This window comes from Scyliorhinus canicula, chromosome 9 (genome assembly GCF_902713615.1).
Source record: "Scyliorhinus canicula chromosome 9, sScyCan1.1, whole genome shotgun sequence".
In the NCBI taxonomy this organism is placed as follows: Eukaryota; Metazoa; Chordata; class Chondrichthyes; order Carcharhiniformes; family Scyliorhinidae; genus Scyliorhinus; species Scyliorhinus canicula.
In genome coordinates, this window is record NC_052154.1 from 52,854,983 (window position 1) to 52,878,435 (window position 23,453).

At 42.2% G+C, this 23,453-nt stretch overlaps 1 long non-coding RNA gene across 1 annotated transcript in view; it reads left to right on the forward strand.

Annotated features, from left to right (window-relative positions):
* Nucleotides 1–23,453, forward strand: part of LOC119971320 — a 46,280-nt gene that overhangs the window by 2,056 nt on the left and 20,771 nt on the right. The window lies entirely within an intron of this gene.

Consider the following 23,453-nt stretch of genomic DNA (forward strand, 5'->3'; position numbering starts at 1 on the left):
GTTCATTTTCTCTTTTTATTGGGCCAGTCTTTTGCATTTGAAGTTTCTCACCGAGGAACACCAACAGCAATAAAAAAAAAACACTTTTATTTTCTGCAATGATGCTAACTTCCACCCAAACTTCTGGAAGTTAGCAGTTCTTGAGAAGCTTGATGCAACAACCCCCCGAAGTTCCGCCTGCACACACACACACCGGGGCCACAATGTCCTTCGCTTTCTGCATTGGCTACTTGCAGCCAGTGACGATCACCACCGATGGCGCCAGCTATTGGCACTTCCCGCTGCCAGTCAGGGGTGGCTCGGCTAACCGTTGGTTACTTGAGCTTTCAGTCCTGCAGCCGCGATTACTATCAATTCTGTTATGTTTGCAGTGGAGACGGCGTCGCCATGGCTCAAACTTACTGGCTGAGGGAGTTCAGCTACTGACGATCACTTTTTTTTAACGAAACGTGTCTTCTACCTGTAATTATAAAGGGGGGTGGGGGGGAGGGAGGAGGCTGACCAACATGGTCTACTGTTGGAATATCTAACACAAATTGTGCGATCGCATGAACGAATTGATACATTAACACAAGTGAAGATGTGTAAGGCTGCAACAAAGTAAATTATTGATTAGTGCGAGACACATCAATGGACCTTTTGGAATTTCTTACAGTAATTTACACCCAATTAATTAATGCATTGAATGCGTTGACCGTGGAATATTCCAATGTCTAAAATCTACATTGTTCTAATAATGTTCACATATCACGCAGTTAATCATTTTAAAAATCACAATCATACGATCAACCCCCCCTCCACCCTCCGCCCTTTAATTTGCTTTTCGCCAGTCTGTTTTGAATTCTGGATTGAAGTAATAAACGGCATCGAATCGACTTTGCAACAACCGCGTTCAAACCTCGGATATTGTGTTTTCCGTTTCCCCACTTGAGTATTTGGTGAAACGAGCAAAATCAGAGCGATATTGCGAGGTCATCGTTAACCGAGCAGAGTCAACAACACTCAATACTGAGCAAACTTTAACAGCTCTCGTCTCCTGTTGGTGTATCGCTTCCAACTCGTAAAGGAGTGTTTAAAAAAAATAGTTCAAATACAACGTGTGAGTTTTATCAACTAAACAAATTACTAAAATGTGTAGACCACTGAAAGCTTGCATTAATGACAAGTGCACGATTTGAAACGAAACTGTTTTTCTTGTACCCTCGTTTCATTGATTAGCGAAATAAATTGTTTGATGGCGGGACAAATATTGCTTGATAATATAGAGCTTTAGGAAAGAAATGCCGACAGAAGTCACGAACAAGAACAGGGGCTGACACGTTGCAGTTTTAAAGAAAAAGATCATTTTGAATAATTAATTACGTTTCTTAACTTGTTTCAAATAACGTCATTTTTTAAAACAAATCTTTCAGCCGTGGTTATTTCTTCCTTAATAAGACAATTTTTCTGTAACGTTTGTGGAGTTCATTTTAGTGGAAAGACAAACGAAGCTATCATGTGGAGATGATTTTGAAGAATGAAGATAATAATGTGGTTAGGTGCTCCTTGAGTTGCTATTATTTTTCACGGAATATTTAACTAGGCACTTGGTCAGTGATGGATATTCAAGAGTTCCTGCTTCCATTTTTAAACGCATCATCCTCCAAGCCATGCGATAAAATATTTGTTTAATATTTCTTTGTACGTTTTAAAATTAGATATGTTAATAAACTCTTATATTGATATGTATACATTATACGACAAAATTAGCAGTGTGGGTGACTTGTAACACACGCGTGATGAACTACCGATTTTAATATTTCACAGCTCCGAGTTAACAAAATCAATTTCGAGTTAATTGATCTAAGTGTGTGGATTCTACTGTAAACAGGGGATGATCTACAGTCCACCCATGTGAAAGACGACCTAAATGAGATTCTTCTAGGCTAGATTAGACCTTGCAATCTAAATGCAAGTGAAATTCACAACACTCACTGGAATTTACAAAGTCACACGTGAAATAACCCCATGTATATTTTTTAAACGTCAAAGTTATAGATTTATCTCGAGGAGATCATTTATTCTGATTGACATTTTATTTGTTATAATAATAATCTAGCAAGAAAACTGAATCTTTTGCCTGAGAGTTTTGCTGACTGGCAATCACAATGGCGAACAAATAGATTACCCTGATACACATTTTAGCAGATTAGTAAACTGTATTAAACCAACAACTGTAAAACCGTAGTTTGTTCGGTTCTTTTGCAAGTTTAGAAGAAACCGATTGGGTTAGAGGATACTTCAGAAATATTTATATCCTGCAGTTCTCTCCGGTTTAAAAAAAAAACACATGTAAGTTATTTGGTGAAGATTGATATTTTTCTGCAGTGTTGTTTGTGATGAAAAAAAGCTGGGATTGTTCTGAGTCTGATCGATGGCCACCACTCCGATTTCTGATGTTTAAAGAACCAGGGTGTCCAGCGTGGTCTGATGGGGGCACTGCATCGTGGAACATCAGCAGCCGCCCCCCCCCCCCCACACACACACACACACGCCGAATACTGATTTATTTACTAATAATCGATACACAGAGAGGAACACAATTGAATCACCCTCGATTATTGCTGACATAGCATAATTGATCATTGTTCATGAACAGACGTTCTCACCACATAATTGAATCATCAGCAATATGGGTCAGCCAAGGGCGCCAACTTAATACAGCAACAGCCAAAAAATGATGCTGGCTTCTCAGAATGTCCAGAGGGTGTGAGGGGCGAATCTAGTGAAAACCGCTAACCTTGTAACCAGATGAGGTGAAACATTTTAACTCGATTTGCTTCTTAACACATTTGATAGCTTTTGTTTGACCTGTTTGTCAGCAAGCCACTAGTGCTGTCCTTTTAACACTTATTGATAGACATACTTTAAGATGATTAACTACAGATTTACAGTTGACAGCCCACCTGTGGAAGAGATAAACGCATTCACCTTTATGGAAGCCTTTCGTTAGATGACAGCTTGTCAGCATTCATACATGCATATGTTAATTGAAAACGGACCACAAAACGCAGGCAATCCACATTTGGTTATTTTTCTGTCCCCCGACATCCAAAGGCAGCCGTTGTGCGTGTATTATGAGCTTTTAATCTGTGGGCTAATATAAAACAAAAATATGTTTCTTTTTTTTTCTTTGTGTGGAGTTGACGGCGAAACTGTACACGTGAAATAGTAATCAGGGGTCAAAGCATTTCAAACGTTTTATTTGTTGCAGTCTTGAGGAGAAGATGTTTATCTACAGCCACCAGACACACATCCAGGACAGAGGACCTTAATTCTGTCTGAGACAGGCCGTTATTGTTATTGATAGTTAGCATCACCGTCCAGAGTGAGAAATGGAGCCGCTGCAGGGAACTTCATGCAAGACATGGTATTGATCTACTGGTTCCCTTACCTCCCTGAAGCTAGATGGAAAGAACAGGAGAAACTTGCCATCTCTCACGTATTATTCCATTTCTATACCAACTATTGTCAGTTTGGGAGCATATTGACAATGACAGAAGGCTGGCTGTTCAGCACTTCTATAAACTAGACTGGGGGGGGGGGGGGATCATATAGTGTATAAACGACAAATGGTACATTAAATGTGCAGCGGGATCGTCAACGAGCACATTCTCTTGTCAATGAAGACCCACGTAGGGGGAATAAAGAATTAATCAGACAGCACATACCTAACTCCACTGCTATCGATTGCTCAGCCGAATCTGCCTCTGAAGTATAAGCATTGTTTGCCCAGCTTGCCTAAACTTCAATTCAACCACAAAAAAAGTGAATTTTAAAGTTGTCTGTTTCATATGGCCCACCTATCACTAACCCTGACAACTTGTCCAAGTATGAACAGCAATTTTCCGCATTTTTATTTACCCTCCACCAGATGATCACAATTACTGCGGCTCAGTTCTAAGGCCTATCAGCTTCGACTCCGCAATATAGTTTGTATGTGCTTTTGCAACTGTTTTTTTCCGGCTAATATAAGAATATCTCGTACAATTAAAGAAAATATTTGTTTTGTGGCCCATTCTCATTTCAGTCTAAGCACATTTATAACGGCTGTCTTCTCCTGTCACCATAAATACTGAGTTCCGGTTAAGTGTTTTACCACATGGGGACATTTAGAAAGTTGTTACTTCTTAGATTGTAACAATAAGATGTAAAACAATAACATATAAGCATACGCACCTTGACTATCTAAACATAAAGGGGGGGGGGGATTAAACATTCATAATTCAAAAATGTATACATTTTTAAGTATCTCTAATGAGTCAATATTTTAGATTTTGGAACAACGTACATGCTATGTTTATTTCCTAAACTCGTTTAATATCAGTGCAAACGCACTCAGTGAAACGTGATGCTGAGTAAATTCCGTTGCAAGTTACAACCAGCTACACTAACAAAGCTGCAAAGATTATCTCCTTCGACTAGTGAAATCTAAACCATGTCCGCGATTTTTCTGACGTGTCTAATCCATAATCAAATCCGTCCTTTGATATCAGCACAATAGTCAGCAATGTATGAACTAGTAAAGAAACAGCCTTTAATTGTTTTTAATTAATATCAAGTTAAAATGAATTAGTGAAATTAAGTCAGAAGGGAAAATTCAAACTATAATGTTTCCAGAATCACTAGCGCTTTAAAAAAAAACTTTGCAATTTTAGCCCATTTAATTCTCCCCCTCATGCGTCACCCAACTTCTCAAATTAGAATCTGTACCACTTATATAACATTGCGGTACAGGATTTAAATGTACAGAACTAATTTACGATTTCCGGACCCAATGTCACTGTAAGTATGTAATGATAATAAAATCAAATATAAAAGTGAAATGTCTTAATAGTTCGCTGATACCTACAAATGTCCCGAGAGAAACGCTATACCTGGCATCTTCCTGTCAGACGTACCATCGCCTTATGCACAGGGCTGAGGAGAACTCTAGTACAAAAGAGGACCTATCTGAGATGTTTTTTAAAGATGTAAAGTAAATATTAAATATGCAGGTAATTATTATTGTTCACTGACATGTTATCATCAGTGAGACACCCTGTAATTCTATACCTCACTGGTTGTGTTAATGGGCTAATTGTATCATTCATGTGAATTCACAAAGACCTTCCATAAGTGAAAATCCACACATAAACAGACAATCTGTTGATTTTGGATAAGGAGAAATTTGGATGCTGTGATGATTTCTATGAGCCTTAACAACACAAATGATTATTGTGCTGCAAATCTCTAAACACAAAGCGTATCCTCCCCAGGAAGATTCAGTTCCATGCCAGGAGTTGTTCAATCCTTAATGACGCTCGGTTGAATTTATCTGGAACCTGTGAATTGTAGTATTTTGCACACAGTCACCCATTTTTAACTGCCTGAAATACCACGGTGAAGGTATTAACAGAAATTTTCAAGTATTTCTGCCATTTCCCTTTGCGTAACTTCTGGACATTATCTTAGTATTTGCTTTCTATTTTTTCTAAAAGTTTCCAGACATTTTGCAGACTTGCTTTTATAATCATGATTTTGGTATTTTCTAGAGGCAATGGATAAATAAAGGCAATTCTTTAACATATATTTGTACATCCATGTATCCATATTTGGAGCTTGAATTTAATTCCAGATTTGTCTGGCAAAAAAATGCTGCCCAATTTAATTTTTGTGTATTTAGCAAAGGCATGAAGCTATAAGCGAGGCAGCCTTGTCCTCTGCTACTTTTAAGGACACTTATATTCGGGATCTTTGAAAGAAGTATGGAATTCTGCCGGGGAGGGAGGGAATTAAGACTAATTAAATTGTCCGTGTCATTGGGATGGTTAGCAGTTAAGGATTAAATAATTTGAAACCATAGTGAGCCAATGTTGAGAGATAAATGTGAAGTGGCACAAAAGTGAGCAGAATCTATCATTTGCACTGAAATAATGCAGGGATCTGGCATAAATAATTAAGATGCGAAGGACAACAAAGGAGGATTATTTTAACTTCAGAATTTTCTGTTCAGCTTTAGTGCACCATTTGTTTAAAAAAATAATAATTTTGCTTATTTCTTTGTCCTGCATATTGAAAGGTGATATGAGATAAATAAAGGAAACCCGACTATCTTAATTTTGTCATCATATTTCCAGATCGCTCTGGAGAGCAATAGGTTTATAGGTAAATATTTTCTTTAGTTGAGATTTTAATGTTTCCAAGTCTGACCGCCTCAAAGTGTAATCCTATGGATGCAGTGATGAAGAAGGAGTGAAGTAATGATTTGTATAATTCCTACAATTTATGATAAAACTATATAAAAATCTTTCAAGCAAACTTCTTTACAATTACAGCTGCAACAAACATCTTGAAACTCCAAAGCACCATTCATTCTACCCACTCTGCAATTGAAAATTCAGTTTTGCGTCTCTGCTCTAGCAGATTCAATACCAGGTTTGATGCCCTTAGCCAGTTTAAGGGAGTCCCACATTGATTTCCACATATACATTCCAACCCTTAGCCAACCTTTTTTCTCCGGCTCTCCTTGGCATCATGAAAAGATCTTTGGGTTTTATTTTTCTCACTTCTTTAAGTCTGAAAAATATTTCAAATATATAGTGCAAACTAACACGATGAAGGTGTTAAATGGTTCTTAAAAATCAGATGAAAACGTGTATCCATGTGGGGGTGGTCCCTAACAGCTCAGTGGGGTTAAAAGCAACTCACCATGTGATATTGAGTCAGAAAATCTAGAAAGATTCCAGATTTAACCCTGGATTTATGTTGGTTATCATATATTTGCCCAGGTAATGATGCAGGTGGCACACATTCCAAGCTAAAGATTAAGAGGAAATAGATCTAGTGATCTTCCCCATGGCCACCATTCAGTGATCTTATTTCAAAGTGCCTGTGTTTAAATGTCAGGTAAGGGCAGGATTGAGGATGGTGGTAATTCTTCCCCCATGGGTAACATTGAGGCTCATGCTTGGGTGAGGTACCAGTGGTCGCTGGCACCTAAGAAACTATTGGGCTGATTCCATGATCTGGCACTCCCAACGGGGAGTGGTGGTTGCAGGAAGCACATTGCAGGAAATTACATGCTACAGACCCTTTATTCTCAAAGCTGCACACCCTAGGGGTGCTACCCCTCTCCTGCGAGTGTTAGATTACTGAATCACTGTACATTACAGTGAGTCATGACCTTTAAGAAAAGATACATAGTGTTTGTATATAGAGAGGAATTGATGGGGGAATGAGGGGGGTGTGATGAATGGTAGAATACAGTTCCCTGATGCAGTTATGCATTACATTTACAGACAGATATGTACAAATCACATACAAGTGTGCTGCTATTAAATAAATAAGTACAAATCAGACTTTGAGCGCTTGAAAATTATTTAACAGAATTTAGGACAAAACCAACAAAACTGACAGACTCATGTTCTGCTCACCTGATTCAAAGTTGAACAGAGCAGCTTTGTTTTGCTCGTCTTTATAAACTTCAGCAGTCACGGTTGTTTTTACCCTTTCGAGTCACCTTCATTCTCCTGTAACAGATTTAATCCAAGAATGCAGTGTAGACATTTTCCTCCAATTGAACATTGAGAAGACCATTGCTTTTCCCTCTGTCACAAACTGCGAGCAAGCAATTCCCTCCCACCTCCCTGGTCGCTAAACCAGACCATTGGCAACTTGAGTGTCCTATTTGCCCGGGAAATGAGTTTCCATCCCCACACCTTTTTTTTAAATTAAGGGGCAATTTAGCATGACCAATCCACCTACCCTGCAGATGTTTGGGTTCTGGGGGTGAGACCCACGCAGACATGGGAGAATGTGCAAACTCCACACGGGCAGTGACCCAGGGCTGGAATCGAACCTGGGACCTCGGCGCCGTGAGGCTGCAGTGCTACCCACTGCGCCACCATGCTGCCCCACCCACACCTTCATCACAAAGACAACCTACGTTTGTAATGCCCCCTATCTCTGCTCCTGCCTCAGTCCATCAGTTATGTTTTTTTCAACCTATAAACGTGACATTATGTTCTTCTCCCATCTTCCTCCCTCCATTAACTTAAACTTATCCTAACTCACACTAAATTCCATTCATCCATTGCCCCTGTGCTCTGTGATTGGCTTTGGATCCTGGTTGCCAATGCCTCAAAGTTAAAATTCTCATTCTTGTATTCAAACTACTCCCCATCTCCATAACACTCTGAGAACCCAGTGCTTTGCCTGTTGTGCATCGTTGACTTCCATTGCCCCACCTGTGGCTGCTACACATTCAACTGTCTGGGCAATAAGCCTACCTCCCTCTTCCCCTCTTTTGCAGTCTCCTTAAAATCTGTCTATTTGACCAAGCATTTGGTTACATGTCCTGATACCTCCTTTAGCTTGGTGTCAATTTTTGTCTGATGACGCGAGTGTGACGTGCCTTGGCATTTAAAAAAAAATTTAGTGAACCCAATTCATTTTTTTCCAATTAAGGGGCAATTTTAGCGTGTTCAATCCATCTACCTTGCACATCTTTGGGTTTTGGGGGCGAAACCCATGCAAACACAGGGAGAATGTGCAAACTCCACACAGACAGTGACCCAGAACCGGGATCAAACCTGGGGCCTTGGTGCCCTGAGGCAACAAGGCTAACCCACTGCGCCACCGTGCTGCCCGTTTGGCATGTTTTACTATGTCACAGGTGCAATATAAATGCAAGTTGTTGTTGTTTGTTAGGGGATCAATACTTTTCGGAGAGGAGAGAATATAGAAAATGACATGGTAATATATCTTAGTAAAATAATGTGCATTATTTTTCAATAAATTACTCTTCCTTTCAGTCAAATCCATTATAACATCCATCCAACATCCCAATATTATGCCACCCCACTTTCCTTCAAGTAACACCAATCAAAATTGAATGATCGTGATGATGGTAATCAGTCATAGCAACAAAAAACACTGGTTGGAACAGACTCTTTTAAAACAGACTTTCATTAATTTTCCCTTCAATTTTCACCCTCATTAGTACAATTTGATGTAGGAAATACCCTCCAATTTTGTACCCAAGTAACCACTTTTATGTGTGAATCTGACCAGTCAATGGGCAGGGCATCACAGTTGTTCCCACTCCTGATTTCACCCAATGCCCACATACATAAACTTTCCAGCAGGGAAGTCTGCACTGCAATCAGGAGCAAAAAGCTCTGGCCAGTTATTTCACATCTCAGCTCTTAGTAACACTATCACTCAAACTAACAACTTCATATCGTAAAGGAAGAACTCAAATGAGAAAGCCTGGGAGTGGAAAAATAAGTCATAAGATTCTGCAAATACAAACACTTGGAATGTGTCTGTGACTAACATGCTTAGAATTCAAATTGGTTAAGTTTCACATCACTATAAGACCACCTATTTCCACCTTTGAAACATTGCCTAATCTTGCCAGTATCTCAGCTCATCTACTGCTGAAACCCTCATTCATAACTTTGTTATTGTAAGATTCAGGAAAAGTGACCACGAGGGAATGATGATGGACATGAACAAAAAGGATTTAATAACTTACTCTATACACTCTCTACTTCCCGAAGGGTTTCCCGTGCTGGTCCACACTCAGGCTGGGGTATTTAAATCCCAGGTTACCTCAGGTTAAGGATGTAGCCCCACCCACTCATCGGAGGATATCGTACTCAGGTGAAACCACGGGGAACCTGATGGTACTGACCCCACGGCCTAGGGTCGAGTTATAACAGTTACCTCTAGACTCAATTATTCCAACACACTCTGGTCTCCCACACTCTATCCTCTGTAACTTAGGGTTGTCCAAAAGTCTGCTACCTATGCCTTAACTCGCAGTAAGTCCTGTTCTGCTAACAACCCTGTGTTCACTGCCCTTTATTGGATTTTTAAAAAATCAATTAAAGGACAATGTAGTGTGTTAAATTCACCTACCCTGCAGATGTTTGGGTTGTGGGTGTGAGACCCACACAGACATGGGAGAATGTGCAAACTCCACACGGGCAGCGACCCAGGGCTGGAATCGAACCCGGGCCCTTGGCGCCGTGAGACAGCAGTGCTAATCACTGCGCAACTGTACCAGCCCCTTTTTTTGCATTCTGGTCAAACAATGTCTTGATTTTAAAATTCTCATCCTTATTTGCAAATCCCTCCATGATCCTTCCTATGTTTGTAATCTCCTCAGAACCCGCACAGATACCGGAACTCCTCTAATTCTATCCTTTTGCGCATTCTCAAGTACAATTGCCCTGCCATCGGTGGCCATGTCTTCAGTTCCCTACAGGCCTGAAGCTCTGGAATACAAACCTTAAACCTCTCTGCCTCTCTACATCATTTTCATCCTTTAGAAAATGCCTTAAAGCTTTGACCAAGCTTTTAATCATCTGACCCAATGTCACCTGATGTAGCTTGGTCCCTGTGGTGTTTTATGGTGATTCTCCCTTTAAGGGCAACACAGCAGAAAAGGGTCACCTGTCTTGAGGAACCAATTGGGAAAGAACGTGAGTAATCATCACAGGGGTGGAAACCCCTTTTGGACAGAAGTCCTCTCAGGAGCTAAGTTTAGACAGATGGGCTCCTCTAGGGCAGCCGTATGGATGCTGACCTCCGTGCAGTTTTTTAAATTAGGAAATACCTTTGTGTTTCTAAAGAAGTCTGTGAACATGAATCATTAGGGTCACAATTTGTTCTATAATGTTCTTGAAGTGCTTTGGCGTGTTTCATTATGTTAAAGATGCTACATAGATTTGTTATGATATTTCATGCAGACCAGAAAGACCTTCTAACTTTGAAACTGGTCTGTGTTCATTTAATTTTAGCCAGAGCATCAATGATACCGCAACAGCTGTAGAGTCCAATCATATTTGAAGTTAAAAGATATACATTTTCAATACCTTTGTATGTTAAGAGCTTTGGAAGCCACCTTTACTTTGTTTATTACAGGTTTGGATGATCTAGATTAAGGGAGAGTCCACATTGCTCAAAGATAGCTGGAAATGCCACAAGGGTTTGGCCTGCCTTTTGTTTGGATGGTGACTGCAAGTAAACACCTCAGTAATTTTGCTTATTCACTTAAATCAGGCCCTTTACAAAATAGTACAGTTGTGGAAGCTACAGCTGTCTACAATGATTCCTACTGGCTGGTCGATTATAGTTGGTTTTGTTCTGTATAAAATTTGGCCAGATTCCACTGTATATTGTGTTTGGTGCTTGATAAAGGCATGTGGAACCTGGCTGTCATTTGGTGGGAGGGTTGCATCATGGGTTATCTCTGGCGATCGGAATTGATCTAAGATAGCATCATGCTCCGGTAGGAGGATTTAGTTAGAAACCTTCCCCAATTCTATCAATCTTCTGTAGTCATAAATATATGAAAGCTTCATAGGAGTGGGCTGAATCGCAAGTATAAGTTGTTTTCTGTTATGGACACTGGTCGAGCTTTGGATAGAAAGTCTTTATTTTTGTATCTAAATCAAAAGTCCCTTGGATTTCCGCTTTACTTAACTTTTACTTTAAATAATACTTTATTCATAGTTTGTAGCCTAACTTGAATGATCTTATTGTGATCGTTCTTCCATTCTACAAAGATCAGGGAATGATTCATGCTAGTTCCATAACTTGGGTATTCTCTGAAACCCCTAATCAATGCTACATACCAAGTATTGTGCATTTAGGCCACCCTTTGAAAGAAAATACTTAACATACCTATATCACACCTTCCAGGTCCTCAGAATATTTTGAAGGACATTACAACCAAGTGCGGAAGTGCTCTTGTTTTGTGGGCGAACGGAGCAGCAGGTCCACTGACAGGAAAGTCTTAAAAAAACAAAAACAAAATTGTGTCCACCTGCCTTGGTGGCTTGAGGAATAAATGTTGACAAGGACACAATGAGAATTTTTCTATTCTTAGTCAAATATATCTACCTGAACAGGTAGATGGAGCTTTGGTTGAATTTCTCGTCCATAAGATGCAGCATTCACAAAGTACTGCATTGACGTATCAGTCCAGAACACACACAAATGCTTTAGTGCGAGGCTGAACCCACACCTTCTGGCTCAGAGGCAAAGATGCTACTCCTGAGGCAAGGTGACATAATTGTTTGTAGGGGGCAAAGGTTCACTTTTGGGAATAGTTCTTGGCACTGAATACAAGAGAAATAATCTAACGAGTGTTTAAAAATTGTAACAGATGCTTGAATTGGCCTCAAATGTCCTCAAGTTTGGGCAGGGAAATATCTGTAAGGGCTTCTATTCATGATCACCGTCGTAAGATCCCCACATACAATGTTCCTGTATAGATACAAGGACAGGCTTTTTTTTCCTTTTTTTTAAATTTAGAGTACCCAATTATTTTTTCCAATTAAGGGGCAATTTAGAATGGCCAATCTACCTATCCTGCACATCTTTGGGTTGTGGGGGTGAAACCCACGCAGACACGGGGAGAATGTGCAAACTCCACACTGACAGTGACCCAGGGCCGGGATTCGAACCCGGGTCCTCAGCGCCATAGGCAGCAATGCTAACCACTGTGCCACCGTGCTGCCCCCTACAAGGACAGGCTTAACTGTAATGTTAACAGACTGTTAGTGTTCACCATGTAGGCTTACACGGGAAGAAATAGCTACATGTGTGAGGGACCCAGGTCTTGATACCTGTCAATAACTAACTGAGAATACCTGTAAAATGGTAGCGTAAATCATGAGAGGAAGGTAGACATTGTGAAAGAAAACAAAACATGATCACGGCTGAGAATTTCTTAAATATGAATTCCTTCCATTGTATCAAAATGGTTTCTCACAATGTGCCCTGTTCAGGTGAAAAGTAATTAGCTAATAAAAATCTATAGCATGCACAGATATCGCATTGTGACAAAACAAATCAAAACTACAAGGAAAAGAAGCTCTGTGGAAGAACACATTACTGATGTTTTGCATTAACTAGTCCTTGTGCATATCTTCTTTCAGTACTCTACAGTTACTTTTAGCGTTGCTTATCCAGCCTACTTGTTCCCTATACACAGCTTAACCCTTTGATCAGTGGATAACTCATTCAGCTGGTATGTGTAAACAGCAATGATAAAAGGCTACAAGAGAATCAAAATGCCAGACAACAAGCAATAAAATCCAACTGAACATTGTTTCTGAAGATATATACTAATGGAATGTTTTATTGCTTCCTGTTTGCAACTTTGAAGTAAATTAGTAATAAAAGGGACTTTTTAAAGCAACAAACATTCCAAGTTAAAAGGAATAAATTGAGGAATGATACAGTTTAATGTCAAAAAGGTGCATCCCATTTACTTCACAATAGAATGAGAATACTATTATTCGCGTTTTAATTACAAATTTTCATAATTTTTCTAATAAGTCATAGGTAACACAAAGCTTCCTCTCCTGAAAGAATCTTTGCTGTTTTATTCCCAATTGCCTTTGAGCAGCAGGTCCTACATTCTGTGCAGGAGAATTGAGCAGTGAAACAAACAGTCGACTGAATAACATTTATAGCCGTGGGTTTTGGGGTGATTTGTAAATGATTACAATGAGATGATATCAGACAGAGTTTCAGGTTCATAGCTTTTGAAAACAGTTCTGTTTAAGGAGGATAATTTGCAAAGTGTGTGTTTTTTTCCTAATGGTGTATTTGGATGAACATCTGGATGAGGTTTAATAAACAATGGTAGTCAACATATTGAACAGCCTTGCTCATCCTTCTGTGCAAATGCCCCAAACACAATGAGATTCTTAATCATGCAAACTGCAGTCATTTTCATTGATGGGGATCCTGGAATGAGTTGTGAATGGGAAATGTATTGTTTATTTCAGGATAAATGCAATGCATTTTTTAAACTTTGACCTGATTCGAAAAAAATATTCCGGAGGTGGACTATTAAGTATAATGTTTTGACAAGGAATTAAATTAATGCACAGACAAGCAATAAACATTTGCAAATAGAAGTTCTTTCAGTGAACAAATGAAATGTGGATCATATTACACCATTTGTAGCTTTATCTAAAATGTTATCTCTGATCTACGGTTCTTTTTATAACACTGCCAGTACATTTGAAAATGCACAAGATAAGGGTCTCAATCGCAAGGATTAATCTAGGCTGGTTTCTGCAACAATTTGACCTCACAGATGACTTTGGATAGTATTACTTGTTTGATTCCTCAAAACAATTATCAAGGGACAGTTAGAAAACACTGCTTTAATGGTGCATACTGCAATTGCTTGTTGCAACAAAATACTGAATGTTGACCCCTGAGATTTTAAAACTGGAAAAATACTGTCACAATGCTGATGCTACTCTGACGACACATAGGAAGTGAAGTCACTAATATTCTCTAAACAAAAGGAAAGATAGCCTATGAAAACATGTACACAAAAGGAGAGAATGGAATGCATTGTGCCAAAAGTCTGCTTTCTTTAAGAGTTTTGACCATCTGTTTATTAAACAGCATGCGGATGCCATTGTGAGTCAAAAATAGGTTTACTGCAAAAAACACCAGTACAGTACTAAATCGAAACAAGAAGGGGAACAAGAATTTGCCAGAAAGATTGGCACTTTTTCGTTGCATGCATATTAGTTTCGAATTCAAAGGCAGAGAGTGCAGGAAGACAGAGAAGACACCAGCAGAAGGCAATTTCTCTTTGTTATCAAGTGAAATGACTCAACAAATATGACAATAAATCACGGTAGAAATCAATCTGAGTGTAGGCAACTGCTCTGGGCTGATAATGCATCAATCAATATTTAATGTTTACACTTTAATTAATCCATGGTCAGAAAGCATTCTTTCAGTGACAAAATAGTGATTTGGAATAAAGCACCTTTTATATCAAATGCATACAAGTTGCTGGCTATCTATTACACTTTGATTTGACCGCCAATTGATCATCAAGCCCTTTCAAATTATGAGCATACGTTGTGACAAAAGCTGGGATACAACATAAATACAATCTTTGGAGCCTTGTTTTTTTTAATAAAATCTGGTTACAGCAGATTACAGTATACCATAAATCACAGCATATAAGTCAATCTGGTGTATAAAACAACACCTTATTCCTGGCCCCAAAAATCACATTTTTGCATACACTCTGCGTATAAGTCAAGCCCCTATTCAGCCATGACATGCTATACTCACATTAGTAGTCAGTCTCAATATTCCACCTCACAAATGCATGTTTTATTTACCAGCATCTTATAACTGGGTGCAAGGCATTAAGCAGGTGATAAGGCCTTTGTTGCCAAGATGCACAAACGTTTAAGATACACCCACTCTGCATCAGATGCTGAGGACATTTCAAGTTAGTGACCACGCACCTCACTCTGGCTGTTCAACCTTTATTTTCACTGTATATGTTGACTCCCGAGTTTGGAGGGCTTTTTTGAGGCTTCAAAGGTTGACTTATACGTCGGCGGCATGGTAGCACTGTAGTAAGCACTGTTGCTTCACAGCGCCAGGATCCCAGGTTCAATTCCCGCTTGGGTCACTGTCTGTGCGGAGTCTGCATGTTCTCCCCATGTCTGCATGGGTTTCCTTCGGGTTCTCCAGTTTCCTCCCACAAGTCCCGAAAGACGTGCTTGTTAGGTGAATTGGACATGCTGAACTCTCTCTCATTGTACCCGAACAGGTGCCGCAGTGTGGCGACTAGGGGATTATCACAGGAACTTTGAGGGCAGCACGGTAGCACAAGTGGATAGCACTGTGGTTTCACAGCACCAGGGTGCCAGGTATGATTCCCCGCTGGATCACTGTCTGTGCGGAGTCTGCACATTCTCCCCATGTCTGCGTGGGTTTCCTCCGGGTGCTCTGGTTTCCTCCCATATTCCAAAGGCATGCAGGTTAGGTGGATTGGCCATGATAAATTGCCCTTAGTGTCCAAAAGGGTTAAGAGGGATTATTGGGTAACGGGGATAGGGTAGAAGTGAGGGCTTAAGTGGGTCGGTGCAGACTCGATGGGCCGAATTGCCTCCTTCTGCTCTGTATGTTCTATGTTCATTGTGGTGTTAATGTAAGCTGACTTGTGACAATACTAAAAAAGATTGAAGATTGACATTTTTGGTCATTAGAAAAAAAGCAGGAATTAAACTAAGTTGGGAAAATGCATAGTGCTCAAAACCAGGGATGCTATCATAGAATTTACAGTACAGAAGGAGGCCATTCAGCCCATCGAGTCTGCACCGGCTCTTGGAAAGAGCACCCTACCCAAGGTCAACACCTCCACTCTATCCGCATAACCCAGTAACCCCACCCAACACTAAGGGCAATTTTGGACACTAAGGGCAATTTATCATGGCCAATCCACCTAACCTGCACATCTTTGGACTGTGGGAGGAAACCGGAGCACCCGGAGGAAACCCACGCACACACGGGGAAGATGTGCAGACTCGACACAGACAGTGACCCAAGCCGGAATCGAACCTGGGACCCTGGAGCTGTGAAGCGATTGTGCTATCCACAATGCTACCGGGCTGCCCCCTGATGCTGCTCAACATTTGGTTAGGTAGTTGGCATTCTGCTGATTGAATGGTAGCCTATCACCATGGGCTCTTCCGGGGGTGCCTCCATGGTGGCCAGGCCCTGGTCGGGGGCAACCGATTGGCAGGCGCGCTAATTCCGGGGGGTAGATGGCTATGTTCCTCTGCGCCGGGTCCCTGTAGGCCGGCGCGGAGACGGCTGTGGCGCGCATGCGTGGACCCACGCCGACAGTGGCAGGCTGGCTTTCGGCGCCGGAGCAGAGCACAGCACTCCGGCGCCGTTCTAGCCCTCGAGGCAGGGTAGAATGACTGGGCCTGGAGGCCCGTTGACGCCGGTATCGCTTGCGCTGGTTTTGACACCGGCGTCAACACTTGGCTGGGTGTTCGGAGAATCCCGGCCATGGAGTGCAGCGGTTCAAGAAGCCAACATTTCACCACCTACTGAAGGGCAAGTAGGGATGAGTACAAATCCTGGCCCAGCCAGCAATGTCCACAACATATGAATGAATAAAAAGATTATTATTTAGAATATACTTATTGCAATTATTGCATTAAATAAAAACAGATATAACAAGCTGTGTTACTATAGTTCTGAGATCTGTTTTGTCATGAGGAAGAGTTGTTAGAGGAGAAATAATTGACAGGGAATAAACACCATGCACACCTCTGAGCAAGCTGTCAGAGAGCAAAATTAGTCCAAATCAAGAGTAGGCTCCCTCAACACCTTTCCTTTGATGATGCTCCAGACTGTAGAGAGGGGGTGGCAATCAATAATTGAATAAACATACTGGTGGGTTGAAGTAGGGTGTTTGATGGTTGCATGGAAATAATTCCTGACGCAACGCTTTGCACACCTTTATGTTCTGCATCGTTTCATTCTGAATTGTCAGACTTCTGTCCAGGTTAAACAGAAATATCCTCCAGCTAAACATTGGAAAGATTGACCCCATTGTCATTGATTGCTGCCTCTCACCATTTCCTTCGCCACTGACTCCATCCCTCTTCCTGGCAATTGAATGAAACAATGCAGAACCTTGGTGTCATATTTAACATTGAGATATTTGTGCCAATATAAAGACAGCCTCCTTTCACCTTCCCAATCCACCCTGCCTAAACTCATCATCAGTGTAGTATTAGGGGTTAATTCTAACTGTGGGTGATGCTAATGAGACCCAATATATTTAATCACAGAAATCATAGAATTTACATTGAAATAGGAGGCCATTCGGTCCATTAGATCTGCACCAGCCCTTGGAAAGAGCAGCCTACTTAAGTCCATTAAGAAGTCTTGCAACGGGCAGCACGGTGGCCTAGTGGTTAGCACAACCGCCTCACGGCGCTGAGGTCCCAGGTTCGATCCCGGCTCTGGGTCACTGTCCGTGTGGAGTTTGCATATTCTCCCCGTGTCTGCGTGGGTTTCGCCCCCACAATCCAAAAATGTGTAGAGTAGGTGGATTGGCCACGCTAAATTGCCCCTTAATTGGAAAAAATAATTGGGTAATCTAAATTAAAAAAAAAAAAAAGAAGTCTTGCAACACCAAGTTAAAATCCAACAGGTTTGTTTTGAATCTCTAGCTTTCGGAGCGCAGTTCCTTCCTCACCTGAGGAAGACTTCTTACTGTGTTCACTGCAGTCCAACACCGGCATAAGACCATAAGACACAGGAGCAGAATTAGGCCACTCGGCCCATCGAGTCTGCTCACCATTCAGTCATGACTGATATTTTTTACATCCCCATTCTCCTGCCTTCTCCCCATAACCCCTGATCCCCCTAATGATCAAAAACCTATCTATCTCTGTCTTAAAGACACTCAGTGATTTGGCCTCCACAGCCTTCTGCGGCAAAGTGTTCCACAGATTCACCACCCTCTGGCTGAAGAAATTCCTCCTCATCTCTGTTTTAAAAGATCTGAGTCTGAGATTAGTCTGAGATTGTGTCCTCTGCTCCTAGTTTTTCCTACAAGTGGAAACATCCTCTCCACGTCCACTCTATCCAGGCCACGCAGTATTCTATAAGTTTTCAATAAGATCCCCCCTCATCCTTCTAAACTGCAACGAGTACAGACCCAGAGTCCTCCACCGTTCTTCATACGACAAGCTCTTCATTCCAGGGATCATTCTTGTGAACCTCCTCTGGACCCTTTCTAAGGCCAGCACATCCTTCCTTAGATACGGGGCGCAAAACTGCTCACAATACTCAAAATGGGGTCTGACCAGAGCCTTATACAGCCTCAGAAGAACATCCCTGGTCTTGTATTCTAGCCCTCTCAACATGAATGCAAACATTGCATTTGCTTTCCTAACTGCTGACTGAACCTGCACGTTAACCTTAAGAGAATCATGAACAAGGAGTCTCAAGTTCCTTTGTGCTTCTGATTTCCTAAGCATCTTCCAATTTAGAAAATAGTCTATACTTCCATTTCTCCTTCCAAAGTGCATAGCCTCACACTTTTCCTCATTGTATTACATCTGCCACTTCTTTACCCAATCACCTAGCCTGACCAAGTCCTTCTACAGCCCCCTGCTTTCTCAATACTACTTGCCCCTCTACAGATCTGTGTATCATCTGCAAACTTAGCAACAGTGCCTTCAGTTCCTTATTCCAGATCATTAATGTATATTGTGAAGAGTTGGGTCACAGCACCGACCCCTGAGGGACACCACCAGTCACCAGCTGCCATCCTGAAAAATACCCGTTTATCCCCACTCTCTGCCTTCTGCCAGTCAGCCAATCCTCTATCCATGCCAGGATCTTACCCTTAACACCATGGGCTCTTAACTTATTTAACAGTTTCCTGCATCTCCACATCATACTTAAGTCCACACCTCCATCCTATCCCCATAACCCCACCTAACCTTTTTGGACATTCAGGGAAATTTAACATGGCCAATCCACCTAACCTAATGGGGCGAACATGCAGACTCCGCACAGACAGTGACCCAAGCGAGGAATTGAACCTAGGACCCTAGAGCTCTGAAGCAATAGTGTTAATCACAGTGCTACCATGCCGCCCCCACTGTGCTACCATGCCACCCATAGGAAGTGATGCAATGTCGTAATTACTAGTTTCGCCAGCATAAGTGCAGTCACAATAACTCTTGAAAAGTAATGCTGAACTCCTGGCTCCAGAGTGAATATCTGGGTCCCCTTTAAAAATGGCGGACGGACCTTCAAACCCATAAGGTAAGTACAGGGAGACCATTTCCTTCCCTGCCACACCACCAGATTCATTGCGCTCCTCACTGATGTATAATTAATTAGCTGAAAAGCAGAAGATCGCACATGTTCACCTGCCCCATCACCCAATGAGAATTGTCACTCTATGCAGACATGCACATAATGAGATACAGACAGGCAGCTAATGAACACAGAGAACAGGACATAACCAATCAGCAGGCAGAATATTTGGGGGTGGTTTCCCACTATAAAAGGCACAAGGCACTCACACTCCGCCTCTTTCCAGTGGGGACATCTACAGAGTGTGTTGGGTGCATATATCACATAACACCTCCAGCACGTGGCTAAGAGCTAGTCTGGTTCAGTCAGACAGAGTAATCACACTTAGGTTAGCAGAGATTCGAACTCACAGAGAACTGAGCTAACTGTGTGACAGGTTCAATAAATCAGATTGAACTAACTTCAAGGTCTGGAGTATCTTTCAGTTATAGCTGCATCCAGTTGCAGCCCGTGTTATCTCGGTGTGCTGAACACAACAGGAATCACACCAACTTCCCCTCCCACCGTTAGACTTTGCTTCCAGAATTGAAAATTCCATCTATTATGTGGAGACAGTGAGTGAAAGAACAAGCATGGAAAAGTCTTTGTCATTACTGGAAGCCTTTGAACAGATTGTAGCACACAATGAGGCAAAGGTGTGGCTGAATTGACACCAACGATTTGCCTCGCATTAGGCCTTGTGGTGAAGCCAAGTGGCGAGCAGGTCTGTATGCTGTTATACACATGGTACCTGAGCAGACAACATCCTAATCAGGCAATGGATTGATGAATCCCACACGGCTTCACCACAAAGCCAGATGCATTGTGATTCCTGGCAAATCTTTGGTGCCAATTCAAGTCCGTGGGCTGGATTCTCCAAAAATGGGTCTATGTCCCCACCCCAGCATAAAAACGCTGCTGTTTTACTCCAGACTTTCCAAAGATATAGAGCAATTCACTTACCTGCAGGGGGCTAGCAGGGACCCGAGGAGCTTCATGCAGTTTTGGCTGTGGATATGGGCCCCCTCACTTCCGGTTCCGAGTCCGCGCATGCGCACAGCGGAGGTCTCCGCGGACCATCAGCAAGAAAGAAGGTCCCCTTGATAGGCCCGCGCCGCTTTATCTGACCCGCCTGATTGCTGCCCCGGCCGCCCATAAGGCTCACCCCGGTGATGGATCCCCCACCAGGGCGGCCGTGGACCGAGTCTGCAGTCGCGCGCGCGAGTCCCGACCAGCCAGACATTGTTAGAACCACACCATCAGGTACTCGGCTGGTCAAGATCAGAGTATTGCTGGGAAGGCCTCTAGCAATGGCCCCCTAGCCTCGCGATGTGATCCGCGGGCGAGCAATTATCTGGGGACTGGAGAATTGCGGGAGCGGCGCCGGACCCGATTCGGGTGTAAAAGTCGATTCTCCAGGGTGACATGTGACACAGTGCTGCCTATGGCGCTGAAGACCCGTGTTCGAATCCCGGCCATAGGTCACTGTCCGTGTGGAGTTTGCACATTCTCCCTGCGTCTGTGTGGGTTTCACCCCCACAACCCAAAGATGTGCAGGGAAGGTGGATTGGTCACTTGTAATTGCCCCTTAATTGGAAAAAATAATAATTAGGTACTCTAAATCTAAAAAAAAAGTTGATTCACTGCCCCCATGCCAAATGCGATTTTGGTGCTTGGCTGTGGAGAATCCAGCCCGTATCTTGTTACACACAATGGGTAGCTGTGCTGACAATATCCGAATCAGGTAAGGGATTGACAAAGAAAAGGTTACCTAAAGTGAAGTAATAAGATGCGGAGGCTGTGGCGTAGTGGTACTGTCACTAGTCTAGTAATCCAGAGACCCAGGGTAACACTCTGAGGACCGGGTTTCAAATCCCACCACTGCAGATGGTGAAATTTGAATTCAATAAAAATCTGGAATTAAAAGTCTATTGATGACGACATTGTTGTAAAAACCTATCTGGTTCACTAATGTCTTTTCGGGAAGGAATCTGTTGTCCTTACCTGGTCTGACCTTGATGTGACTCCAGACCCACAGAAATGTGGTTGACTCTTAAATGCCCTCAGGGATGGGCAATAAATGTTGGCCCGCCAGTGAAGCCCAAATCCCAGGAACAGCTTTTAAAAACGCACACAATGCCTACTTCTCCCATTCTCAATTGGGGGGGAGAATCTAACAAGCAAAACCAATGACAAGGGGAAATATTCATACATTTTATAAATGATCTGTACAGACTTACAGAGAACTGTGAATGCAGCTTAGAAGATGAACTAATCAGGGACAGAATTATCTTTGGATGAAGCATTGCAGTTGGTGGATGATTTAACCTCAACAAAGGCCACTTTAACTGAGCAGTCAAGTTGAGGTCAGAAAGTAATATGGATTAGTAATTCGGGGTGACAGGGAGAACCATTCCAAAAACGACTGACTCCTGAGTTAAATATGTTAAGTTTAAAAGCAAAGAGGGGCGTCAGGAAGGGAGACCATCAATCGCCACAGCTAACTTTGAACAGTGTGATGGGACAAAAATACAGGCGTGGAAATTGTCCCACCAAAGAGGCTGACTGCCATTTTGCAGAAAGAAGGTTTACTTCCAAGCTGTCAAGGGAAGAAGCCTGTTCAGAATAAGCAAAAAGAAAAACCTTTAATAGGCGGCAAGATCCATGAAGTAAAAGATATCAATGATATTAAGTCATCTTTCCTTGGAGAGATTGAGTAACTAAGCAGAAACTACTGGACTGCTGACACCCTGGTAGAGGGAACCAACAAAATACTTCAGGTTAGACACAGGTGCAGCTGTTTCAGTTCTTTCTGATAATGAGAAAAATTCCTTTCAGACATCACACAAAAAGCTACACAGGCCAGGAGGTCGTGAACTCAAGGTCATAGGTCAACCCTTCAATATGGAGAGAAAATCCCCTGAAACTTATATGTTACCCTGAACCAGAGCTGTTCACTTTTAAACAGGAAAGCTTCTACCGACTTACACCTGATTTGCAGAGTTGAGGAACTGGAAAGCTGAGAATATCAGCCGAAAAACTTTGGAGCTGAATTTCCACAGCTGATCACAAGACTAGGAAAGCTGGCGATAGCCTATCATTTCACTCTATGGCTGGAGTTTTCCAGCTTTCGGGATTCTCGTTTTCTGCTGGCACCGCACCCCCGCCTGCGGGTTTCCCGTGGGTAGCTTCAATGGGAAATTCCGATGACAGGTGGTGGGAAAATAGAATTCCAACACCTGCGAATGGCAAGCCGCCGAAAATACATGGCTGGGGTAACAGGAGAATCCTGCTCTATGTCGGAAACAAAGATAATGGGTAGAATTTTCCATTCCAGGACCAAGGCTCATGGCCGGACCACCGATGGGGTGTATTTCCCACTGTGGAGATCAGTGGGATTTGTGGTGTATTGTATGATTAATTATGCAGGGGGGAGGGGGGTTGTTCCTGACGTTTTGCTTGAGGGAGTGAGCTGGATGGTGTGCACATATTTGGATGCCATATATTTTTTTTAAGTTTAGAGTGCCCAATTCATTTCTTTTTCCAATTAAGGGTCAATTTAGTGTGGCCAATCCACCTAACCGACACATCTTTTGGTTGTGGGGGTGCAACCCACGCAAACACGGGGAGAATGTGCAAACTCCACACGGACAGTGACCCAGAGCTGGGATCGAACCTGGGACCTTGGCGCCGTGAGGCAGCAGGGCTAACCCACTGCGCCACTGTGCTGCCCGTGGATGCCATAT